Source organism: Capra hircus, chromosome 22 (genome assembly GCF_001704415.2).
Source record: "Capra hircus breed San Clemente chromosome 22, ASM170441v1, whole genome shotgun sequence".
Classification (NCBI taxonomy): domain Eukaryota; kingdom Metazoa; phylum Chordata; class Mammalia; order Artiodactyla; family Bovidae; genus Capra; species Capra hircus.
In genome coordinates, this window is record NC_030829.1 from 10,444,844 (window position 1) to 10,453,596 (window position 8,753).

The window sequence follows — 8,753 nt, forward strand, 5'->3', positions numbered from 1 at the left end:
CACAGAGCCTACAAACAGTCAGTGCCAGGTGGACTGGAGACAAGCAAGCAGTCCCTCCTCTGCTGTAGCTGGGAAAATAAATTGCTGACAGGAACTATGAAGGTGCCATAAAAAACGAGGGATGGAGCCACCATTCAGTTCAGTTCAGTTCAGTTGCTCAGTCGTGTCGGACTCTTTGCCACCCCATGAATCGCAGCACACCAGGCCTCCCTGTCCATCACCAACTCCCGGAGTTCACTCAGACTCACATCCATCGAGTCAGTGATGCCAGCCAGCCATCTCATCCTCTGTCGTCCCCTTCTCCTCCTGCCCCCAATCCCTCCCAGCATCAGAGTCTTTCCCAATGAGTCAACTCTTCGCATCAGGTGGCCAAAGTACTGGAGTTTCAGCTTCAACATCAATCCTTCCAAAGAAATTCCAGGGCTGATCTCCTTCAGAATGGACTGGTTGGATCTCCTTGCAGTCCAAGGGACTCTCAAGAGTCTTCTCCAACACCACAGTTCAAAAGCATCAATTCTTCTGTGCTCAGCCTTCTTCACAGTCCAACTCTCACATCCATACGTGACCACAGGAAAAATCATAGCCATGACTAGATGGACTTTAGTCAGCAAAGTAATGTCTCTGCTTTTGAATATGCTATCTAGGTTGGTCATAACTTTCCTTCCAAGGAGTAAGAGTCTTTTAATTTCACGGTTGCAATCACCATCTGCAGTGATTTTGGAGCCCCCAAAAATAAAGACTGACACTGTTTCCAGCATTTCCCCATCTATTTCCCATGGAGTGATGGAACCAGATGCCATGATCTTCGTTTTCTGAATGTTGAGATTTAAGCCAACTTTTTCACTCTCCTCTTTCACTTTCATCAAGAGGCTCTTTAGTTCCTCTTCACTTTCTGCCATAGGGTGGTGTTATCTGCATATCTGAGGTTATAGATATTCCTCCCGGCAATCTTGATTCCAGCTTGTGTTTCTTCCAGCCCAGCGTTTCTCATGATGTACTCTGCATAGAAGTTAAATAAGCAGGGTGACAATATACAGCCTTGACGTACTCCTTTTCCTATTTGGAACCAGTCTGTTGTTCCATGTCCAGTTCTAACTGTTGCTTCCTGGCCTGCATACAGATTTCTCAAGAGGCAGGTAAGGTAGTCTGGTATTCCCATCTCTCTCAGAATTTTCCACAGTTTACTGTGATCCACCCAGTCAAAGGCTTTGGCATAGTCAATAAGGCAGAAATAGATGTTTTTCTGGAACTCTTGCTTTTTCCATGATCCAGCAGATGTTGGCAATTTGATCTCTGGTTCCCCTGCCTTTTCTAAAACCAGCTTGAACATCAGGAAGTTCACGGTTCACGTATTGCTGAAGCCTGGCTTGGAGAATTTTTAGCATGACTTTACTAGCATGTGAGATGAGTGCAATTATGCAATAGTTTGAGCATTCTCTGGCATTGCCTTTCTTCGGGATTGGAATGAAAACTGACCTTTCCAGTTCTGTGGCCACTGGTGAATTTTCCAAATTTGCTGGCATATTGAGTGCATCACTTTCATAGCATCATCTTTTAGAATTCTCTACTGGAATTCCATCACCTCCACTAGCTTTGTTCGTAGTGATGCTTTCCAAGGCCCACTTGACTTCACATTCCAGGATGTCTGGCTCTAGAGGAGTGATCACACCATCGTGATTATCTGGGTCATGAAGATCTTTTTTGTACAGTTCTTCTGTGTATTCTTGCCATCTCTTCTTAATATCTTCTGCTTCGGTTAGGTCCAGACCATTTCTATCCTTTACGGAGCCCATCTTTGCATAAAATTCCCTTGGTATCTCTAATTTTCTTGAAGAGATCTCTAGTCTTTCCCATTCTGTTCTTTTCCTTTATTTCTTTGCATTGATCACTGAAGAAGGCTTTCTTATCTCTTCTTGCTATTCTTTGGAACTCTGCATTCAGATGCTTATCTTTTTCCTTTTCTCCTTTGTTTTTCACCTCTCTTCTTTTCACAGCTATTTGGAAGGCCTCCCTGGACAGCCATTTTGCTTTTTTGCATTTCTTTTCCATGGGGATGGTCTTGATCCCTGTTTCCTGTACAATGTCACGAACCTCATTCCATAGTTCATCAGGCACTCTATCTATCAGATCTAGGCCCTTAAATCTATTTCTCACTTCCATGGTATAATCATAAGGGATTTGATTTAGGTCATACCTGAATGGTCTAGCGGTTTTCCCTGCTTTCTTCAATTTCAGTCTGAATTTGGTAATAAGGAGTTCATGATCTGAGCCACAGTCAGCTCCTGGTCTCATTTTTGCTGACTGTATAGATCTTCTCCATCTTTTGCTTCAGAGAATATAATCAATCTGATTTCAGTGTTGACCATCTGGTGATGTTCATGTGTAGACTCTTCTCTTATGTTGTTGGAAGAGAGTGTTTGCTATGACCAGTGCATTTTCTGGGCAAAACTCTATTAGTCTTTGCCCTGCTTCATTCCCATTCCAAGGCCAAATTTACTTGTTACTCCAGGTGTTTCTTGACTTCCTACTTTTGCATTCCAGTCCCCTATAATGAAAAGGACATTTTTTATGGGTGTTAGTTCTAAAAGGTCTTGTAGGTCTTCATAGAAGCATTCAACTTCAGCTTCTGCAGTGTTACTGCTTGGGGCATAGACTTGGATTACTGTCTTAGATGTATATCCAGATAAAACCCTCACTCCAAAAGACACGTGCATCCCAATGTTCACTGCAGTACTATTATCAGCAGCGAGGACACAGAAGTGTAAAAAGGTCCATCGACAGATGAGTGCACAAGGAAGAGGGGGTGGGTATACATCCTGTAATATTACCCAGTCAGATAAGGAACGAAACAATGCCATTTGCAGCAACAAGCATGGACCTAGACATCATCATACCAAGTGTATTAAGTCAGACAGAGAAAGGCAAGTATGTTTGCTCACTTAGAGCTGGAATGGAAATACTGATACTAACTGAACTCTTCTAACAAAACAAAACAGACTCCCAGACTTAGAAAAAAACGTATGGTTACCACAGTGGAAAGAAAGGGGTGGAGGAATAAATTACGAGGGTCCCATCAGCAAGTGGGCTTCCCAGGTGGTTCAGTGGGTAAAGAACCTGCCTGCAATGCAGGAGACGCAGGTTCGATCCCTGGGTTGACAAGAGTCCCTGGAGGAGGGCATGGCAGCTCACTCTAAAGAAGGAATTCATAGGGCCTGGACTCCATCTTGGTCCTGTTCATGCTGATCATGCTTGGCCACCTTTCCAATGGACTCTGAACTGTGTTTAGTGTCTATGAAAACAACAACAGAAGGATAAGACCTCCCCTCCCCCCCAACCTCTACCGCTCCGAGACAGGGGAACCTTGAAGATCCTGAAGATTGTATCTAGGTTACTCATCGCCTAAGAGAAAACATACACTAATCACCCTTTCCTCCAGACAGGCCATAAACTTTTCTGTATCTATCGGAGTGTAACCTCGGGCTTATTGATTATTGGCTAATTGTTTGACTGTTTATAGCACATGAATGATGGGGTTACTGGGATTGTATTTTCCTTGGTTTATGTAAGTCTCAAGGAATTTGGGGTGGTGGGTTCAGACACGTGCACATGGGGTATACAAGAGTTTCACAAATGCCGGTCAGGGTCCTTGGCTAAGAGGAGACTCTGCCTTGGGGCCACCGGTGTAATAAACTGCACTCCACTATCTGCATTGTCCTTCTGAGTGAGTTTGTTTCCCGGAACACGTGGCTACAACAACTCCAGTATTCTGGCCCAGAGAATCCCCATGGACAGAGGAGCCTGGCAGGTTACCGCCCACAGTGTTGCTCAAAGAGTTGGACACGACTAAAATGACTCAGCACCCAAGTGTGCATTAACAAGTACACATATATGTGCACGTTTGAAACAGATAATCAAATAGGATCTAATGAACAGCACAGAGAATTCTACACCACACTTGACAATAACCTATATGAAAAAGATCCAAAAAAGAACAGATACATGTGTAACTGAATTAGTCTGCTTTAAACCTAAAACAAACACAACACTGTAAACCAACTATACTTCAGTAGAAAGCAAGAAGAAAATTTTAAAAAGAAGAAAGAAGAAACCAAATAGAGAGAAAGATGAAAAAAAAAAAAAAAAAAGAAATGCCTACTGTATCCCCCTGAGGCCTTGGTGACCTGCAATGGTCTCACTTCCATTGACCCTGAGGGTCCTGGTTTTCCTGGCAGGAGTATCCTGGGCAGAGGGAACTTCAGAGAATGTGCCAGCAATTAGCACCTCCGGGGCACCTGGTCCCCTTTGGGCAAAAACGCAGTCTCCAGACCTGGAAAGGGGACTTCCCCAGGTAAAGGGCGTTTCAAAAGTCCCCTGCTTGCCTCCATGCATCCCAGCGGTGGGGTTCCCACCTCAGCCTCCTTCCTTAGAGATGCATGAGGAACTGAGTCCACCCTCAGTACATCAGCTTGGCAGGGTTTGGGGTTTTCTGGGGGTGAAAATTAAGGGGTAAAAATACTGGAACACAAATCCTTGGGTCTTGTTTTGGTACATTCCACGCTCGTATGCAACCCAGATACAGGACTATCGCTAGTGCTCTGCTTGCCTGAGGTTATCAGGGGAAGTGCTGCCGCCCTGTGGACATATCTGGTAACAACAGCTGTAAATGACACAGGTCTTCAAGAAACGTTCTGGAGTCAGTCAGTTACATCAGTCACTCAGTGGTACGGGACTCTTTGCGACCCCACCGATTCCAACACACCAGGCCTCCCTGTCCATCACCAACTTCTGGAGTTTACTCAAACTCATGTCCATTGAGTCGGTGATGCCATCTAACCATCTCATCCTCTGTCATCCCTTTCTCCTCCCGCCTTCAATCTGTCCCAGCATCAGGCTCTTTTCAAATGAGTCAGCTCTCCGAATGAGGTGGCCAAAGTATTGGAGTTTCAGCTTCAACATCAATCCTGCCAATGAACACCCAGCACTGATCTCCTTTAAGATGGACTGGTTGGATCTCCTTGCAGTCCAAGGGACTCTCAAGAGTTTTCTCCAACACCACAGTTCAAAAGCATCAATTCTTCAGCACTCAGCTTTCTTTATAGTCCAACTCTCACATCCATACATGACCACTGGAAAAACCATAGCTTTGACTAGATGGACCTTCGTTGGCAAAATAATGTCTCTGCTTTTTAATATGCTGTCTAGGTTGGTCATCACTTTTCCTCCAAGGAGCATGCATCTTTTAATTTCATGGCTGCAGTCACCATCCAAAGTGATTTTGGAGCCCCCAAAACTAAAGTCTGACACTGTTTCCATTTTTTCCCCATCTATTTGCCATGAAGCGATGGGACCAGATGCCATGATCTTCGTTTTCTGAATGTTGAGCTTTAAGACAACTTTTTCACTCTCCTCTTTCACTTTCATCAAGAGGCTCTTTAGTTCTTCTTCACTTTCTGCCATAAGGGTGGTGTCATCTGCATATCTGAGGTTATTGATATTTCTCCCGGCAATATTGATTCCAGCTTGTGCTTCTTCCAGTCCAGTGTTTCTCATGATGTACTCTGCATGTAAGTTAAGTAAGCAGGGTGACAATATACAGCCTTGACGTACTCCTTTTCCTATTTGGAACCAGTGTGTTGTTCCATGTCCAGTTCTAACTGTTGCTTCCTGACCTGCATACAGATTTCTCAAGAGGCAGGTCAGGTGGTCTGGTGTTCCCATCTCTTTCAGAATTTTCCAGAGTTTGTTGTGGGCCACACAGTCAAAGGCTTTGGCATAGGCAACAAAGCAGATGTTTTTCTGGAACTCCTTTGCTTTTTCCATGATCCAGTGGATGTTGGCAATTTGATCTCTGGTTCCTCTGCCTTTTCTAAAACCAGCTTGAACATGTGAAAGTTTATGGTTCACGTACTGTTGAAGCCTGGCTTGGAGAATTTTGAGCATGACTTTACTAGCATGTGAGATGAGTCCAATTGTGCAGTAGTTTGAGCATTCTTTGGGATTGGAATGGAAACTGACCTTTTCCAGTCCTTGGCCACTGCTGAGTTTTCCAAATTTGCTGGCATATTGAGTGCAGCACTTTCACAGCATCATCGTTTAGGATGTTCTGGAGTAGGGCATCAAAAAGCTATGTAAAAGAGGGCAGACTTTAGAGAATCCATTTCAAGAGGGAAATGCTACTCATACGCTTTAACAGAAAAAACACAGAAAAACATGCTTCTCATCACTCATTATTAAAAATGCAAATGTAACCCCAAACGAGGTACCACATCGTATTACTAAGAATGGCCATCTACAAAAGGTCTGCCCACAGTCAATGCCGAAAGGAACCTTCTCTCCTCTGCTGTGGGTGGGAAAGCATATGGCTGACATGTATTATGAAGGTTCCATAGAAAAAAAAAAAAACCAGAGCCACCATAGGATCCAGCAATCCCTCTCCTGGACCTGTAACTGGATAAAACCCTCACTGGAAAAGACACAAGTTCACTGCAGTACTATTATCACCTGAGAGGACACGGAAGTGAGATAAGGGTCTATCGACTGATGAGTGCATAAAGAAGAGGTGGTAGGTATACACCATACAATATTACCCGGCCATAAAAAGAAGGAAATCGTACCAACTGCAGCAACAAGCATGGACCTAGACATCGTCATACCATGTGAAGTACGATAGAGAGAGAAAGGCAAATATCATATGCGATCACTTACAGGTTGCATGGAAAAACCAATATATGTTGAATTACTTTACAAAGCAGAAAGAGAGTCCCAGGATTAGAAAAAAGCTTATGCTTATCACAGTGGAAAGCTGGGGGGAGAGGAATAAATTAGGAGACTCAGATTAACAGGTGCACATAAACATATATATACACACACATGTTTGAAACAGATAATCAAGTAGGATCTGCTGAACAGCACAGAAAATTCTACAACATACGCGACAATAACCTATATGATAATAACAATAAAAACAGGACTTCCTGGTGGTCCAGTGGATAAGAATCTGCCTATCCAATGTAGGGGACACACATTCTCTCTCTGGACTGGGAAGATCCCAGGTGCTGCGAGGCAACTAAGCCTGTGACCACAACTACTCAATACTGGTGCCCTAGAGCCTCATGCTCTGCAATAAGAGACGACACCTCAATGAGAAGCTGGTGCACCACAACCAGAGAAAGCCCATGAGCAGCAGTGAAGAGCCAGCACAGCCAAAAAATACATAAATAGGTTAAGTTTTAAAATAAATATCAGTTCAGTTCAGTCGCTCAGTCGTGTCCGACTCCATATGCATATGTAAAACTGCAACGGTTTGCTATACGACAGAAACAAATGCCACACTGTAAATCAACTGGACTCCAATATAAGGTAAGAAATAAAATTTAAAACAAAGAGAAAAAGAAGGAAAGAGAGAAGAAACTAAAACAGAAAGAAAGAAAGAAAAACCCATACAGACTGCCTACTGTATTCCACTGAGACCTCGGTGACCTGCAATGCCGTCACCTCTGTTAACCCTGAGGGTCCTGGTTTCCCGAAAGGAGTATCGGGGACAGAGGCAGCTGCAGAGAATGTGCCAGCAGACAGCACCTCCGTGGACCTCTAGTGCCTGGTACCCTCTGGACAAAAATTCTGGTAACAACATTTCTGGCAACAGTAACTTTACAATCTCAAGCCAGGGGAAGGGGGCTTCTGAAGGTAAAGGAGCCTAGTGTAGCTAAAGGATGCTGGCCCTGTGGGTAGAAGAGGTTTCAAAAGTCACCAGAGCTCCATGCATCCAGGTGGTGGGGTTCCCACTTCCAGCCTCCTTCCTTAGAGATGCACCAGGAACCAAGTGGTATACCCCCAATACCTCGGCTTGGCAGGGGTTGGGATTTTTCTGGGGGTGAAAATTAAGGAGTAAAAATACTGGAACATGAGTCCTTGGGTACTGTTCTGGTATGTGCCATTCTCATTTCCAACCCAGGCACAGGAGTCTCTGGGTCTCTGCTTGACTGAGTTATCAGAGGGGTGGGCAGGAGGAGGTGCTGCCCCCGTGAGGACGTTTCTCTCAACAACAACTTTAGTAGATGCGCTTTGGGGCATTTCACAGAGGTTGAGGGCCTATAAATGACATGGGCCTTCAAGAAACGTCCCGGGAGAGGGCATTGAAAAACAATGCAAAACAGGCCAGACTTTCAAGAATCCAATTTCAGAGGGAAATCTACTCACACTCAAATACAGAAAATCACAGTAAAGCATGTTCCATATCGCTCATTATTTAAAATAATAAAAATGAAAATCTAACTCACAACGAGGTATCACCTCACACCACTCAGAATGGCCATCAGCAAAAAGTCTACGCAAAATCAATGTTGAGGGGACTGGAGAAAAGGAAGCCCTCCCTCCTCTGCTTGGGTGGGAAAGTAAATTGCTGACAGGCATTATGAAGGTTACATGGAAAACGAGATACAGAAACACCATAGGACCCGGGCGATCCCATTCACTGGCATATATCTAGAGAAAACCCTCATTTGAAAAGACAAGTGCACCCCAACCTTCACTGCAGCACCACTGACAGTAGCTAGGACCTGGAAGTCACCAAAGCATCCATCTACAGATGAATGGATAAAGAAGAGGTTGTACCTGTACACAATGCAATGTTACTCAGTCATAAAAAGAATGGAATATTACTACTTGCAGCAACAAGCATGGACCTAGACATCACCATCTCTTGTGAAGCAAGTCAGACACAGAAAGTCAAATATCATGTGATAGGTGGAATT